Source organism: Procambarus clarkii, chromosome 19, assembly GCF_040958095.1.
Source record: "Procambarus clarkii isolate CNS0578487 chromosome 19, FALCON_Pclarkii_2.0, whole genome shotgun sequence".
Taxonomy (NCBI): domain Eukaryota; kingdom Metazoa; phylum Arthropoda; class Malacostraca; order Decapoda; family Cambaridae; genus Procambarus; species Procambarus clarkii.
The window spans coordinates 15,309,407-15,326,852 of NC_091168.1; the positions used below are offsets into that span (position 1 = coordinate 15,309,407).

The window sequence follows — 17,446 nt, forward strand, 5'->3', positions numbered from 1 at the left end:
AGAACCACATCAGACGAACGTTAACCATACGTTCAAAGAGTTTTTTAGGCACAACTTGTTAGGGCAATAGGGCGAAAGTCCTTACGGGATGTTCCCAGAGACCCCGGTTTGCGAACAGGGAGGACAACGGCATCGAGCCAGTCCTCAGGGACTGACGACGACTCCCAGATCCGATTATACAGACTCAGTAAATACTGAGACGTGTAAGGAGGGAGATGGCGAAGCATCTCATAATGAATGCCATCGGAGGCCGCCGCCGTAGAACCGCAGAGGCCCAGGGCAGACCAAAGTTCAGAGAGAAAATGGATCGTTATAGGGAAGGCGAAGATGAGTACAGAAATCCAAAGGACAAGATTCATGGACAGGTTTACGAAGAAGGAAAGAGTGGGGGAAGGTGAAAACCAGAGCTAACAGAAAAAAAGTGGAAACCAAGTTGAATAGCGACCTGCAACGGATCCGCCACAAGAGTACCACGGAGGTGAAGGACCGGTGAACGAACTCACTCTTGGTACTCTTGTGGATACGCTTTCAGATCTGCGGCAGAGGAGTTTCAGACGTAATGGTGGAGATATAAGACACCCAACATTCACGTTTAGTCATATGGATGGCCCTACGGGCCACCGCACTCGCCTTCCGAAATAAAAGAAAAGAATCAGTCGTCTGCTGGTGGCGGTCTCTCTTCCAGGCTGCATGCTTACAGTGGACAGCCCGAGCACAATCTGTATTCCACCAGGGAACGCACTTCCGTGGGCTCTGAGAGGAAGAGTGAGGAATAGAGCGGAGGGCAGCATCGAAGACGGTGTCATGAAACAGGAGGAGAGAGTGAGGGAGAGGTCAGACAGAGTAGCACTGAGGGTAAATAGGTTGCAGTCTGCCTTAGCAAACTAACATCTAGGAAAGGAGAGGGAAGGGTAAAAAGAGAAAAAGGTAACAAGGATGGGGAAATGGTCACTGCCATGGAGGTCATAAAGAACCTGCCACGTGAAATCTAAGTAAAGAGAAGATGAGCAAAGAGAAAGATCAAGATAGGAAAGGGTGCGAGTCCGAGAACAAATGCGTGGGCTCACCAGAATTCAGAAGAGACAGGGAAGAAGAGAGGATGAACGGCTCAAGAAAGTGAACCAGGGTGTTCGTCAGAAATCACCCCAAAGGGAATGAGGACAATTGAAATCACCCAGCAGGAGCACAGGCTCTGGCAAGGAGTCCAGTAGGTGTTTCAGATCGGGAAGAGAAAGTGGGACACTCGGGGGGGGGGGGGGGGGGATTATCAAGGAAAAGCCCCAAGCCATTACGACTATATAACACTGGGAAGGGGTCAGGATAAGGATTTGGGATGGGACTGGGGAAGGAATGGTGCCCCAACCACTTGGACGGTCGGGGATTGAACGCCGATCTGCATGAAGCGAGACCGTCGCTCTACCGTCCAGCCCAAGTGGTTGGGTAGGGGGGGGGGGGAGATAAATGGAACAAACTGTGTACAATTTCCTCACAAAGATACGAGCAGCAGAACAATGGAGGCAAAGGAAAAAGTAAGGGGACAAGGGGAACATCAGAGCGAATCAAGAGAGCAGAAGAGTTAGGAGCCCCCAGCAACAGCTGGGGGGGGGGGGAGAAAGGAATAGCCACGAAAGCGACCAGAACGAGCACCAAGCATCTGCTCCTGGAGACAGACGCAAAGGGGCGAAAACTGCGAAATCGGAAGCTGGAATTCGAGGAAATGCGTAATAACCACGAACGTTCCATTGAAGAATAGACATCGACGAGAAGAGGAAGGACAGCCACAGAGAACTAGTCTAAGTAGACAGTTTTGAACAGGATATTCATGTACCAGTTACTTGCCTGCTCGCTCCAGAGTTTGAGTCCGGTGTTGAGAGCAAGTCCGTTGTAGCCTTGACCAAGTTAGAGTTATTTATTCTAACCAAGATGGCTTGGAAAAGGATGTCAGGTTGGCAGTTACTTGCCCACTCGCTCCAGTTTTAGAGTCATTGCCTTTGTGTACGTTAAGTAGGACTAACCCCAAGATATCTGCGAGTAGTATGGAGACAGTCTGTGATGTAGATCCACTGTTGGAGAGTGGGGGAGATCATCGAAATGATCAGCTTCTGTCGAGCAGATGGAGACCTATTGAGCCTCCCTCTTCAGTTGACTGTGAGAGTATAACCCAGCGTAGTAGTTTTAGTGATTGTAAAGGGTCAGTACTCCAAGCATCTCAAGATTATGTCACGGGAGGACAATTTGGCAAATTTTGTTTAACAGTTAATAGTGATAATATTTTTTTCTAAGCTTAATTGCATTTTGGAGTTGCCAGTTATTCTTGTTCCAGGTGGATCAGGTAGTTTAAACCAGGTGGTTTCACATTGTGTAATGCGACTCAAAGTGTTCTGAAGGCTTTAATGTAAACTGTTGTTGTTCCACAGAACCCATACTCCCTTGTAGAAATGGACTGTGTATCACCTATGTCCAGAACCAGTGTTAAGTTCAAGTGTTGTATTGATTCACAGAGGCAGAGTGGTGTTGTAGGATTTTGTCAAACTTTGAAGCAGAGGTTCAAGGTAATAGATGCGAGTTCCAAGTTAGAGTGGGACGTGGTTATCCCCCCCCCCTGTTTTGTTTGTTAATGAGTGTGTAGGGTTACAGGTTTTCCTTGGGTGGTTCCCAGGTAATCTGGTTATCATCTACCAGGTGATAAGACCCCAAACACTGTTGCTGAATTGCTTGATGTCACCATGAGGAAAACACTTGCTGTGTGAAGTTCAGAGTAAGGATTGTCCATGCTTCAGAGTGAGTCTGATACTTTCATGGGAGGCCAAGGTGGCTATAAGAGATTGTGTGGTAATAAAGTTCACAGTGATGAGGTGTGAGCTTGTTCTTGTGTTGTTACCTTGTCTGGGCGCTTTCTTGTTCTATCACTCTGATGGTTCTTGCAGAGTCGGGAAGACTGAATGATTTGTCCAACACTGGTTGTCACCTGAGTCAGTTCAGACAGGTGTTCCTTGCACTTTTCCTGGTTGTTCTTGTTTGTTTCAACAGGCATAAGAGGTCAACTTCTAAGTCCTGTTGTACTGTTGGTGGTTCCAAGAGTGAAGAAGTTTCGGATGTGTCGGAGTGGTCTAACCCTGTTTATTCTACTTTTAGTGACATATGGCCGATGTTGTTTATTTCACAGAAGATCCAGAGTGTTGGAGACCAGAGGTTCCTGAGGGGTTTATACCAGATCAACCTCATTCACTAGGAGAATTCCCTAAACCACCCTTCATCAATGCCAATTCATCTCGGTGTATTAACTCTACCGAAAAGGAGTGGAAACCAGTGGAAAATCTATCCACTCATACAACCCAGGATGTCGCAGCTCGGGAAGTGTTCATGGTATCCTAAACAGAGTTGTAGTTGTTAGAGTTCACTACATCCAGGTCCAGGTAACTTATATCTACTTATTGAAGTGCTCCAGGATGAAAATTGTTGGAACTTTATTATCTGTTTACATAAGGTAGTGCAATTTAGGATGTTGAATAAATACTTTATATTGATGTGCTGGTGTAACCTGTTCCTTATTAATAATGTGCATTGTGGTGTTATTGGATTACTACCAGGTTAGAAGTGAAACCTGTTAAGTGGAAACCTTCTATATTAGATTTTGTTGTCCAGACTGTCATTTATTTGGATGTATGTATTGTACTAAAGTCTAATGTGAATTTTGCTAAGTGTGGTGAGTATAGTAGGAGCAAATGTTGTGATGAACAGAGAGTGAGAATTTACCTCAGGTATTTGGGAGTACAATTTAAGATAGCGCCCTGGAGAGATAAAGGTGTTGAGTATCCAAGGTGTACAGTTATAGATACACTAAAATGGGGAGACACTGTTTCAGAATGTAATGATGAAAATGTATATTATATAGTTACTACAGAGAATTGTTCTTAAATAAAGAATGTAATGTCAACTATTGAACTTTGGATTATTTCCATATTTAGTTATTTCATTCCATTGGCATTAATGAACTCACTACAGAAGTTAAGATTTAAACTGTTCTTTTCTTGCAAGGAGATGTACCTTGTTAAATATTATATTAGTGATTTTTTACAGATTGTGCAGGAATGTTGCTTATGTATTTCTGATTGTATTTCAATTGTCATATACCGTTTATATATTGGTTCAGAAGGTAATGTTTTCATTAGGAAGTTCAGCGTCAATAATTATGATTTGATTATGAGTTATCAGTATTGCACTCACCTGCACTCAAAAAATGAAATCAACCTTCAGTTAATTTCATTTTTCTTTAAGGACGGGGAGGGATGTTACGAATCCATATATTTGATTCTAACATTTATCATGATAAACATGTATGTTCATTAGTCCTTTCCTCAGTAATTTAAACATTATATCCATTTGTTTTCCAGTATACATGTTTGATTTATATGTAGCATGCTGTAGCATGCTGTAGTGTGCCTGTATGTAATATTTTGCTAATGCTATTGCATGTTCATTCCTGTGGGGGGAGACCGTGGCGTCTCATGGGGGATGACCATATTGGGGATGTTCCGGTAATGCGTGCAGTGTATACAGTTAGCGGCACTGATTCACCCCTGTAATTAGTCCTCTTTATTGATTGTATTTATTTTCTTAATTACACCTTAGCAGTGTTATATGCATATTAGTTTAGTTATAATTATGTTCTTAAGTATTACTCTCTGATAGCAGAGTATCTAGAGGTTTCGTGTGGTGTTTAGTTGGTAGTGTGTAGGCTTCATGCCTGCATGCTCCGGGAGCACGCCAGTCGAGTGGGTGGACCTGACTGCGGCGGACATGTTGTTGGGATAATTCTTTGGTACCTGTTTATTGTTTAGTAACATAGCAAATTGCCTGGTTAGACCATTGTTTGCTGACTCATCTATTCATAAAGTTTTAAAATAGTGATCAGTTAAATGGTTGTGTTATTTTATTTTGGTGCAATAATATTTCTGGCTGCCTGTATTTTCATTATGATGTTTGTATGTTCTTTGTTACCCTTACTTTAAGTATATTGCTTTGTTGAGTAAGCAGTGGAATTATTTACCCTAGACACTTTTAGTAGGCAAGGTCGTATTATTATATATTTTTGACAACTGCGAAAGCAGAGGAACAATACCCAGAGGTCAAGGGCCATAAAAGGGGGAAGGGCTATGAGGATAAGGGGTTGGGAAGGACAGAGGGAAGGAATTGTGTCCAACCACTTGGATGGTCGGGGATTGAACGCCGACCTGCATGAAGCGAGACCGTCGCTCTACTGTCCAGCCCAAGTGGTTGGACAGGGAGAGAAGGTTTCAAAACGTCATGAAAAACGTTAACTGAAAGTTTCCTCTCCTAACCTAACCAAGTAAGCTGGAGGACTCGAACAGAAAACGGGACAGTATATCACTTTCGTGAGCCGATTTCATTTCAAATTACGTCCATTTTTGGCCATAGCGCGCAAACGAGCGTAAAGCGACGTTATTTTTAAGAGGACGGGTTGCACACACACACACACACACACACTTACAAACACAAAATTACATACAAAATAGTAACGGGGATCGATAAAACTGACAGGGAAGATTTCCTGAGACCTGGAACTTCAGGAACTAGAGGTCATAGATTTAAACTAACTAAACAAAGCTGCCGAAGACACAAAGGTAACAGAGTGGTAGACGGTTGGAACAAGTTAGGTGAGGTGGTGGTGGAGGCCAAAAACCGGCAGTAGTTACAAAACTTTATATGATAAAGAGTACTAAAACAGGACTCTACGAGCGATGCTTTCATCCTGTAACTACACTTCGGTAATTTTACACTTTTCTTGGGGTACGGAGGGCTGTGGCGGCGCCTTGAGCCACTGTCAAGGTAACTCAAGGTAACTCAACGCTTTTGGTTAAACTTCTCAATTGCTTGAAGATGTTTCGGGTCAATATCTTGACCTTCCCCCTTCGCCAGCTTCTCCCGAAGCTCATTGTACATTTTCTTTTTATTGTTCCGATTTGCCTTTTTCATCTTTTTCATTTTTTTTAAATACTCTGCCCGGTCCTACTCGGGTCCTGACACCCCGAGCGGCGCCGCTTCGCCCGGACCGCTCTAGTCCACCCGGTCCGGCTCCCCTTCCTGGCTCTGGCCCATCTCTTCACCTTCCTAGCTCTGGCCCATCTGTTCCCCTTCCTGGCTCTGGCCCATCTGTTCCCCTTCCTGGCTCTGGCCCATCTGTTCCCCTTCCTGGCTCTGGCCCATCTGTTCCCCTTCCTGGCTCTGGCTCATCTGTTCCCCTTCCTGGCTCTGGCCCATCTGTTCCCCTTCCTGGCTCTGGTCCATCTGTTCCCCTTCCTGGCTCTGGCCCATCTGTTCCCCTTCCTGGCTCTGGCCCATCTGTTCCCCTTCCTGGCTCTGGCCCATCTGTTCCCCTTCCTGGCTCTGGCCCATCTGTTCCCCTTCCTGGCTCTGGCCCATCTGTTCCCCTTCCTGGCTCTGGCCCATCTGTTCCCCTTCCTGGCTCTGGCCCATCTGTTCCCCTTCCTGGCTCTGGCCCATCTGTTCCCCTTCCTGGCTCTGGCCCATCTGTTCCCCTTCCTGGCTCTGGCCCATCTGTTCCCCTTCCTGGCTCTGGCCCATCTGTTCCCCTTCCTGGCTCTGGCCCATCTATTCCCCTTCCTGCCTCTGGCCCATCTGTTCCCCTTCCTGGCTCTGGCCCATCTGTTCCCCTTCCTGCCTCTGGCCCATCTGTTCCCCTTCCTGCCTCTGGCCCATCTGTTCCCCTTCCTGGCTCTGGCCCATCTGTTCCCCTTCCTGGCTCTGGCCCATCTGTTCCCCTTCCTGGCTCTGGCCCATCTGTTCCCCTTCCTGGCTCTGGCCCATCTGTTCCCCTTCCTGGCTCTGGCCCATCTGTTCCCCTTCCTGGCTCTGGCCCATCTGTTCCCCTTCCTGGCTCTGGCCCATCTGTTCCCCTTCCTGGCACTGGCCCATCTGTTCCCCTTCCTGGCTCTGGCCCATCTGTTCCCCTTCCTGGCTCTGGCCCATCTGTTCCCCTTCCTGGCTCTGGCCCATCTGTTCCCCTTCCTGGCTCTGGCCCATCTGTTCCCCTTCCTGGCCCTGGCCCATCTGTTCCCCTTCCTGGCTCTGGCCCATCTGTTCCCCTTCCTGGCTCTGGCCCATCTGTTCCCCTTCCTGGCTCTGGTCCATCTGTTCCCCTTCCTGGCTCTGGTCCATCTGTTCCCCTTCCTGGCTCTGGTCCATCTGTTCCCCTTCCTGGCTCTGGCCCATCTGTTCCCCTTCCTGGCTCTGGCCCATCTGTTCCCCTTCCTCGCTCTGGCCCATCTGTTCCCCTTCCTCGCTCTGGCCCATCTGTTCCCCTTCCTCGCTCTGGCCCATCTGTTCCCCTTCCTCGCTCTGGCCCATCTGTTCCCCTTCCTCGCTCTGGCCCATCTGTTCCCCTTCCTCGCTCTGGCCCATCTGTTCCCCTTCCTCGCTCTGGCCCATCTGTTCCCCTTCCTCGCTCTGGCCCATCTGTTCCCCTTCATCGCTCTGGCCCATCTGTTCCCCTTCATCGCTCTGGCCCATCTGTTCCCCTTCATCGCTCTGGCCCATCTGTTCCCCTTCATCGCTCTGGCCCATCTGTTCCCCTTCATCGCTCTGGCCCATCTGTTCCCCTTCATCGCTCTGGCCCATCTGTTCCCCTTCCTGGCTCTGGTCCATCTGTTCCCCTTCCTGGCTCTGGCCCATCTGTTCCCCTTCCTGGCTCTGGCCCATCTGTTCCCCTTCCTGGCTCTGGCCCATCTGTTCCCCTTCCTGGCTCTGGCCCATCTGTTCCCCTTCCTGGCTCTGGCCCATCTGTTCCCCTTCCTGGCTCTGGCCCATCTGTTCCCCTTCCTGGCTCTGGCCCATCTGTTCCCCTTCCTGGATCTGGCCCATCTGTTCCCCTTCCTGGCTCTGGCCCATCTGTTCCCCTTCCTAGCTCTGGTCCATCTGTTCCCCTTCCTGGCTCTGGTCCATCTGTTCCCCTTCCTGGCTCTGGTCCATCTGTTCCCCTTCCTGGCTCTGGTCCATCTGTTCCCCTTCCTGGCTCTGGTCCATCTGTTCCCCTTCCTGGTTCTGGCCCATCTGTTCCCCTTCCTCGCTCTGGCCCATCTGTTCCCCTTCCTCGCTCTGGCCCATCTGTTCCCCTTCCTCGCTCTGGCCCATCTGTTCCCCTTCCTCGCTCTGGCCCATCTGTTCCCCTTCCTGGCTCTGGCCCATCTGTTCCCCTTCCTGGCTCTGGTCCATCTGTTCCCCTTCCTGGCTCTGGTCCATCTGTTCCCCTTCCTGGCTCTGGCCCATCTGTTCCCCTTCCTGGCTCTGGCCCATCTGTTCCCCTTCCTGGCTCTGGTCCATCTGTTCCCCTTCCTGGCTCTGGTCCATCTGTTCCCCTTCCTGGCTCTGGTCCATCTGTTCCCCTTCCTGGCTCTGGTCCATCTGTTCCCCTTCCTGGCTCTGGCCCATCTGTTCCCCTTCCTGGCTCTGGCCCATCTGTTCCCCTTCTTCGCTCTGGCCCATCTGTTCCCCTTCCTGGCTCTGGCCCATCTGTTCCCCTTCCTCGCTCTGGTCCATCTGTTCCCCTTCCTGGCTCTGGCCCATCTGTTCCCCTTCCTGGCTCTGGTCCATCTGTTCCCCTTCCTGGATCTCGCCCATCTGTTCCCCTTCCTCGCTCTGGCCCATCTGTTCCCCTTCTTCGCTCTGGCCCATCTGTTCCCCTTCCTCGCTCTGGCCCATCTGTTCCCCTTCCTCGCTCTGGCCCATCTGTTCCCCTTCCTCGCTCTGGCCCATCTGTTCCCCTTCCTCGCTCTGGCCCATCTGTTCCCCTTCCTCGCTCTGGCTCATCTGTTCCCCTTCCTGGCTCTGGCCCATCTGTTCCCCTTCCTGGCTCTGGCCCATCTGTTCCCCTTCCTCGCTCTGGCCCATCTGTTCCCCTTCCTCGCTCTGGCCCATCTGTTCCCCTTCCTCGCTCTGGCCCATATGTTCCCCTTCCTGGCTCTGGTCCATCTGTTCCCCTTCCTGGCTCTGGCCCATCTGTTCCCCTTCCTGGCTCTGGCCCATCTGTTCCCCTTCCTGGCTCTGGCCCATCTGTTCCCCTTCCTGGCTCTGGCCCATCTGTTCCCCTTCCTGGCTCTGGTCCATCTGTTCCCCTTCCTGGCTCTGGTCCATCTGTTCCCCTTCCTGGCTCTGGCCCATCTGTTCCCCTTCCTGGCTCTGGTCCATCTGTTCCCCTTCCTGGCTCTGGCCCATCTGTTCCCCTTCCTCGCTCTGGCCCATCTGTTCCCCTTCTTCGCTCTGGCCCATCTGTTCCCCTTCCTGGCTCTGGCCCATCTGTTCCCCTTCCTCGCTCTGGTCCATCTGTTCCCCTTCCTGGCTCTGGCCCATCTGTTCCCCTTCCTGGCTCTGGTCCATCTGTTCCCCTTCCTGGATCTCGCCCATCTGTTCCCCTTCCTCGCTCTGGTCCATCTGTTCCCCTTCCTGGCTCTGGCCCATCTGTTCCCCTTCCTCGCTCTGGCCCATCTGTTCCCCTTCCTCGCTCTGGCCCATCTGTTCCCCTTCTTCGCTCTGGCCCATCTGTTCCCCTTCCTCGCTCTGGCCCATCTGTTCCCCTTCCTGGCTCTGGCCCATCTGTTCCCCTTCCTCGCTCTGGCCCATCTGTTCCCCTTCCTCGCTCTGGCCCATCTGTTCCCCTTCCTCGCTCTGGCCCATCTGTTCCCCTTCCTCGCTCTGGCCCATCTGTTCCCCTTCCTCGCTCTGGCTCATCTGTTCCCCTTCCTGGCTCTGGCCCATCTGTTCCCCTTCCTGGCTCTGGCCCATCTGTTCCCCTTCCTCGCTCTGGCCCATCTGTTCCCCTTCCTCGCTCTGGTCCATCTGTTCCCCTTCCTGGCTCTGGTCCATCTGTTCCCCTTCCTGGCTCTGGTCCATCTGTTCCCCGTCCTGGCTCTGGCCCATCTGTTCCCCTTCCTGGCTCTGGCCTATCTGTTCCCCTTCCTCGCTCTGGCCCATCTGTTCCCCTTCTTCGCTCTGGCCCATCTGTTCCCCTTCCTGGCTCTGGTCCATCTGTTCCCCTTCCTGGCTCTGGCCCATCTGTTCCCCTTCCTGGCTGTGGCCCATCTGTTCCCCTTCCTCGCTCTGGTCCATCTGTTCCCCTTCCTGGCTCTGGCCCATCTGTTCCCCTTCCTGGCTCTGGTCCATCTGTTCCCCTTCCTGGCTCTGGCCCATCTGTTCCCCTTCCTGGCTCTGGCCCATCTGTTCCCCTTCCTGGCTCTGGCCCATCTGTTCCCCTTCCTCGCTCTGGCCCATCTGTTCCCCTTCTTCGCTCTGGCCCATCTGTTCCCCTTCCTCGCTCTGGCCCATCTGTTCCCCTTCCTGGCTCTGGCCCATCTGTTCCCCTTCCTCGCTCTGGCCCATCTGTTCCCCTTACTCGCTCTGGCTCATCTGTTCCCCTTCCTGGCTCTGGCCCATCTGTTCCCCTTCCTCGCTCTGGCCCATCTGTTCCCCTTCCTCGCTCTGGCCCATCTGTTCCCCTTCCTCGCTCTGGCCCATCTGTTCCCCTTCCTCGCTCTGGCCCATCTGTTCCCCTTCCTCGCTCTGGCCCATCTGTTCCCCTTCCTCGCTCTGGCCCATCTGTTCCCCTTCCTCGCTCTGGCCCATCTGTTCCCCTTCCTGGCTCTGGCCCATCTGTTCCCCTTCCTCGCTCTGGTCCATCTGTTCCCCTTCCTCGCTCTGGTCCATCTGTTCCCCTTCCTGGCTCTGGCCCATCTGTTCCCCTTCCTGGCTCTGGTCCATCTGTTCCTCTTCCTGGCTCTGGTCCATCTGTTCCTCTTCCTGGCTCTGGCCCATCTGTTCCCCTTCCTGGCTCTGGCCCATCTGTTCCCCTTCCTCGCTCTGGCCCATCTGTTCCCCTTCCTCGCTCTGGCTCATCTGTTCCCCTTCCTGGCTCTGGCCCATCTGTTCCCCTTCCTCGCTCTGGCCCATCTGTTCCCCTTCCTCGCTCTGGCCCATCTGTTCCCCTTCCTCGCTCTGGCCCATCTGTTCCCCTTCCTCGCTCTGGCCCATCTGTTCCCCTTCCTCGCTCTGGCCCATCTGTTCCCCTTCCTCGCTCTGGCCCATCTGTTCCCCTTCCTCGCTCTGGCCCATCTGTTCCCCTTCCTCGCTCTGGCCCATCTGTTCCCCTTCCTCGCTCTGGCCCATCTGTTCCCCTTCCTCGCTCTGGCCCATCTGTTCCCCTTCCTCGCTCTGGCCCATCTGTTCCCCTTCCTGGCTCTGGCCCATCTGTTCCCCTTCCTCGCTCTGGTCCATCTGTTCCCCTTCCTCGCTCTGGTCCATCTGTTCCCCTTCCTGGCTCTGGCCCATCTGTTCCCCTTCCTGGCTCTGGTCCATCTGTTCCTCTTCCTGGCTCTGGTCCATCTGTTCCTCTTCCTGGCTCTGGCCCATCTGTTCCCCTTCCTGGCTCTGGCCCATCTGTTCCCCTTCCTGGCTCTGGACCTCCTGGTCCAATTCGGAGCTAAGTAGTTCGGTCACATCGCCCGGACTCTGCTCATTCGCCAGCCTAAGTTCTGAAGGAGACTGTTTCCCTACGTGTCCGTCCGAACAGCAACTGAAGCAGCGGCCGAAGAGCTTCTTAAGCCACTTTAAGAACCCCATTGAAACTCTCTACCAAATATTCTAGATGATACCAGATACTAAATGATATGAGTGAATGACACCAGATAATAAAAAGATACTAATTCGACCTTGTTGTCTGCTCCATATCACACACGCGCTCATAATTAGTTAGCTCAGATGGTGAGTGGATATATGGTAAGATATCAGATCTTAAAATATCAGGAGAAAGCACTAAGCCATTATGATTATATCACACTTGGAAGTGACAGGCGGATAAGGAGTTAGGGGTAAGACGAAGGGAAAGGAATGGTGCCCAAACCTAACACAACATTCCCACTTGGACGGTCGGGGATTGAACGCAGACCTGCAAGAAGTGCTTGGCCAAACAATGGATGTAAACTGGATACGTTTAGATTTACGAAACTCCTGGGTAAAGACTGGTTTGTAAACTGTGTTTGTTGTAATAACTTGAGTATACTATGTAACTGTGACGGGTATAGTGACGGGTGGTGTAGTATAGTGCATACAAGAGTACTGTATAGTGACTGATATAGTGACGGGTGGTGTAGTATAGTGCATACAAGAGTACTGTATAGTGACTGATATAGTGACGGGTGGTGTAGTATAGTGCATACAAGAGTACTGTGTAGTGACTGATATAGTGACGGGTGGTGTTGTATAGTGCATCAAGAGTACTGTGTAGTGACTGATATAGTGACGGGTGTAGTATAGTGCATACAAGAGTACTGTATAGTGACTGATATAGTGACGGGTGGTGTGGTATAGTGCATCAAGAGTACTGTGTAGTGACTGATATAGTGACGGGTGGTGTAGTATAGTGCATCAAGAGTACTGTGTAGTGACTGATATAGTGACGGGTGGTGTAGTATAGTGCATACAAGAGTACTATGTGGTGACTGATATAGTGACGGGTGGTGTAGTATAATGCATATAAGATTACTGTGTAGTGACTGATATAGTGACGGGTGTAGTATAGTGCATACAAGAGTACTATGTGGTGACTGATATAGTGACGGGTGGTGTAATATAGTGCATCAAGAGTACTGTGTAGTGACTGATATAGTGACGGGTGGTGTAGTATAGTGCATACAAGAGTACTGTGTAGTGACTGATATAGTAACGGGTGGTGTGGTATAGTGCATCAAGAGTACTATGTGGTGACGGGTATAGTGACGGGTGGTGTGGTATAGTGCATACAAGAGTACTGTGTAGTGACTGATATAGTGACGGGTGGTGTAGTATAGTGCATACAAGAGTACTGTGTAGTGACTGATATAGTGACGGGTGGTGTGGTATAGTGCATACAAGAGTACTGTGTAGTGACTGATATAGTGACCGTTGGTGTAGTATAGTGCATACAAGAGTACTGTGTAGTGACTGATATAGTGACGGGTGTAGTATAGTGCATACAAGAGTACTATGTGGTGACTGATATAGTGACGGGTGTAGTATAGTGCATACAAGAGTACTATGTGGTGACTGATATAGTGACGGGTGGTGTAGTATAGTGCATACAAGAGTACTATGTGGTGACTGATATAGTGACGGGTGGTGTAGTATAGTGCATACAAGAGTACTATGTGGTGACTGATATAGTGACGGGTGGTGTAGTATAGTGCATACAAGAGTACCGTGTAGTGACTGATATAGTGACGGGTGGTGTAGTATAGTGCATACAAGAGTACTGTGTAGTGACTGATATAGTGACGGGTGGTGTAGTATAGTGCATACAAGAGTACTGTGTAGTGACTGATATAGTGACGGGTGGTGTAGTATAGTGCATACAAGAGTACTATGTGGTGACTGATATAGTGACGGGTGGTGTAGTATAGTGCATACAAGAGTACTATGTGGTGACTGATATAGTGACGGGTGGTGTAGTATAGTGCATACAAGAGTACTGTGTAGTGACTGATATAGTGACGGGTGGTGTAGTATAGTGCATACAAGAGTACTGTGTAGTGACTGATATAGTGACGGGTGGTGAAGTATAGTGCATACAAGAGTACTGTGTAGTGACTGATATAGTGACGGGTGGTGTAGTATAGTGCATACAAGAGTACTGTGTAGTGACTGATATAGTGACGGGTGGTGTAGTATAGTGCATACAAGAGTACTGTGTAGTGACTGATATAGTGACGGGTGGTGTAGTATAGTGCATACAAGAGTACTGTGTAGTGACTGATATAGTGACGGGTGGTGTAGTATAGTGCATACAAGAGTACTATGTAGTGACTGATATAGTGACGGGTGGTGTAGTATAGTGCATACAAGAGTATGCACTATAGTGACGGGCTATACACCACCCCCCCTACACTCTCACAGACAACTCACCACACCTGCGCTGCTCGTCACTGCTAACGCCACAACAGTCTTACCTGAAATATAAAAATACCGTTTTAAAAATACATGAAAGAATTCTTTCTGTTAAATACAAGTTAGCAGAAGTTTTAAGACAAGCAGGAACTTGTGTTAAACTTGGGAACTTTTAATACAACAATGGTTTAATACAACAACGGTTTAATACAACAACGGTTTAATACAACAACGGTTTAATACAACAACGGGAACCAAATACAATTTCCTAATACTAGCAAACAAGTGGTTATGATCAGAGATTGCCTGTTTACCTCCTGATGGTTTGATAGTTGTCCTACCGTAACCTGGCCAGGGACCAGCCGTCCCTCGTGAACCCCTCTTGTATGAGGTTGTAGATCACAGGCTAAACATAGCCATAACAGCCATATCGAACTTTGAAAGTGGCTGTCATTGTGCAGCAGTACTCCACTCTAGGGAGCACTAGCGTCTTGAAGAGTATCATCATCGGTATAGCATCTCTAGTGTGAAAAGTTCTTGTTATCCAACCTGTCATTTTTCTTGCAGTTGTGACGGCTACCTTATTGTGTTCTTTAAAGGTAAGGTCTTCCGACACGAGTACACCCAGATCCTTTACATTACTTTTTCGTTCTATGTGATGATTTGACTGCGTTTTGTACGTGGTTTCCGGACGGGTCCAAACCCCGCCAACTACATTTCTTTTCACGCGTGTGGGTTGGATTATTTATTAACCCATTAAAATTCCTGCCGTGTGAATAAATCACAATGATAATTACCCCGGGAGGGCGCGCAGCACCACAGTCACACAACAAGTGGACAACACCACACTACAACCTCTCCCCGCTACAACAAATATTTTGATGTTTAAGTTATTATGGGAGGGTCATTATACTGTTATGAATGCCTTAGTTACATGAATAACGATATACGTGTAGAATAATATGGCGCATGACGCCTGATAAGTCATCCCCACTACACACCCCACCTGGTCCAAGGTATTTTTTTTTTTTATTATTTTTCTACCACAGACGTGGCCACACATTTACAATGCTAACCAGCATATATGCATTTTCTTGTGTCCTCCATGAACAGTGTTAGAGAAGTGTTAAACACATAGTTCAAAGGTCCAAGATCTGCCAGCCTCTCTCACCATTCACCACTCCGTTCTCATTTCAATATTCAACTACTACTACTTCTCAAGCCGCTTCTACGGTGACGTTGCCAATGTTGCCATTATTATAAAACCTTAAAATTATGTAAAAGTTCCTCCATCAAATTGTACGGGAAGAGCCTACAACAAACTGCTCACGGCAGGACTAGGCCAAGACCTCCACACAACACTCCCCACCAGTCCACGGTAAGGTACGGGAAGAGCCTACAACAAACTGCTGACGGCAGGACTAGGCCAAGACCTCCACACAACACTCCCCACCAGTCCACGGTAAGGTACAAAACAAAACGAAAAATAAAATATTGGGATGTAATAAAATATATTAAGATAAATTTTAGGTCAAGAAGAACGCCCAATTTGAAGTCCCAGAAGAACGCCCAATTTAAAGTCCCAGAAGAACGCCCAATTTAAAGTCCCAGAAGAACGCCCAATTTAAAGTCCCAGAAGAACGCCCAATTTGAGGTGGTGGGTAAAGGAGAGGGTCCCTGGCGTGGAGCCTCCACAAGCAACACGACAATCAACAAGCCGCTATCCTTGCCTCAACTACGTCAAGTCAATGACAACATCAAACACTGAGGAAATGCACATTAGGCTACGCGATGAGCACGGCAATAGACAACTTGTCGAGCGGAATACAAACATTCAGATAAAAAAGGTACAACTTGATGAGCCAAGTGTTCATCGTTAGCTGGGTAACATCCGAGAATTGCTTGTTACTGAGCAATATACACCTGGTGAAGGTCACCGCGAGGTTACCTACCTTGGTCACTGTATCTCATTTATATCACAGTCTCCAGTAATACTGTTATATACAGGTGTTTATGAACAACACTTGTGGATGTGTGAGTCTTCACCGCAGGTGTTGTGGGGTGGGATGCCGGAGTGGGTGTTGTGTGTGTGCAGGTAAGACGCTGGAGCAGGTGTTGTGTGTGCAGGTAAGACGCTGGAGCAGGTGTTGTGTGTGCAGGTAAGACGCTGGAGCAGGTGTTGTGTGTGCAGGTAAGACGCTGGAGCGGGTGTTGTGTGTGCAGGTAAGACGCTGGAGCAGGTGTTGTGTGTGCAGGTAAGACGCTGGAGCGGGTGTTGTGTGTGCAGGTAAGACGCTGGAGCAGGTGTTGTGTGTGCAGGTAAGACGCTGGAGCAGGTGTTGTGTGTGCAGGTAAGACGCTGGTGCAGGTGTTGTGTGTGCAGGTAAGACGCTGGAGCAGGTGGTGTGTGTGCAGGTAAGACGCTGGTGCGGGTGTTGTGTGTGCAGGCAAGACGCTGGAGCAGGTGTTGTGTGTGCAGGTAAGACGCTGGAGCAGGTGTTGTGTGTGGAGATAAGACTGTAAGTGACATCGGCGGCCAGGCGTCATTACCTGTAGTAATGTGATAACTGACAGGAACTGGACAAGACTGACCACAGAGCGAGGGAGAGCGTCCCGCATCACATCAACATGGCGGGACAAAGGACCTGCTTTACATACGCTCCCCACCTCCCCTAGTGTGTGTAGAGCTTTACATACGCTCCCCACCTCCCCTAGTGTGTGTAGAGCTTTACATACGCTCCCCACCTCCCTAGTGTGTAGAGCTTTACATACGCTCCCCACCACCCCTAGTGTGTGTAGAGCTTTACATACGCTCCCCACCTCCCTAGTGTGTAGAGCTTTACATACGCTCCCCACCTCCCCTAGTGTGTGTAGAGCTTTACATACGCTCCCCACCTCCCTAGTGTGTGTAGAGCTTTACATACGCTCCCCACCTCCCCTAGTGTGTGTAGAGCTTTACATACGCTCCCCACCTCCCCTAGTGTGTGTAGAGCTTTACATACGCTCCCCACCTCCCCTAGTGTGTGTAGAGCTTTACATACGCTCCCCACCTCCCCTAGTGTGTGTAGAGCTTTACATACGCTCCCCACCTCCCCTAGTGTGTGTAGAGCTTTGCATACGCTCCCCACCTCCCCTAGTGTGTGTAGAGCTTTACATACGCTCCCCACCTCCCCTAGTGTGTGTAGAGCTTTACATACGCTCCCCACCTCCCTAGTGTGTGTAGAGCAAGAACACCTTCAACACACAATTACAACCAACCAGGAAGAATGGGCGAGGTAATGGACTCTGAGTCACATCAACCTAACAACACACCTCCGCCATCTGGGTGTTTCTTGTCTACACACACACACACACACACACACATACACACACACACACACACACACACACACACACACACACACACACACACACACACACACACACACACACGTGATGTGGTGGAGGCTGACTCCATACACAGTTTCAAATGTAGATATGATAGAGCCCAGTAGGCTCA

The 17,446-nt window shown here is 49.8% G+C and overlaps 1 protein-coding gene across 28 annotated transcripts in view; it reads right to left on the bottom strand.

The window, feature by feature from the left end:
* The window catches only part of LOC123757622 (CLIP-associating protein 1), a 714,204-nt gene that overhangs the window by 478,846 nt on the left and 217,912 nt on the right, over positions 1-17,446 (bottom strand). The window lies entirely within an intron of this gene.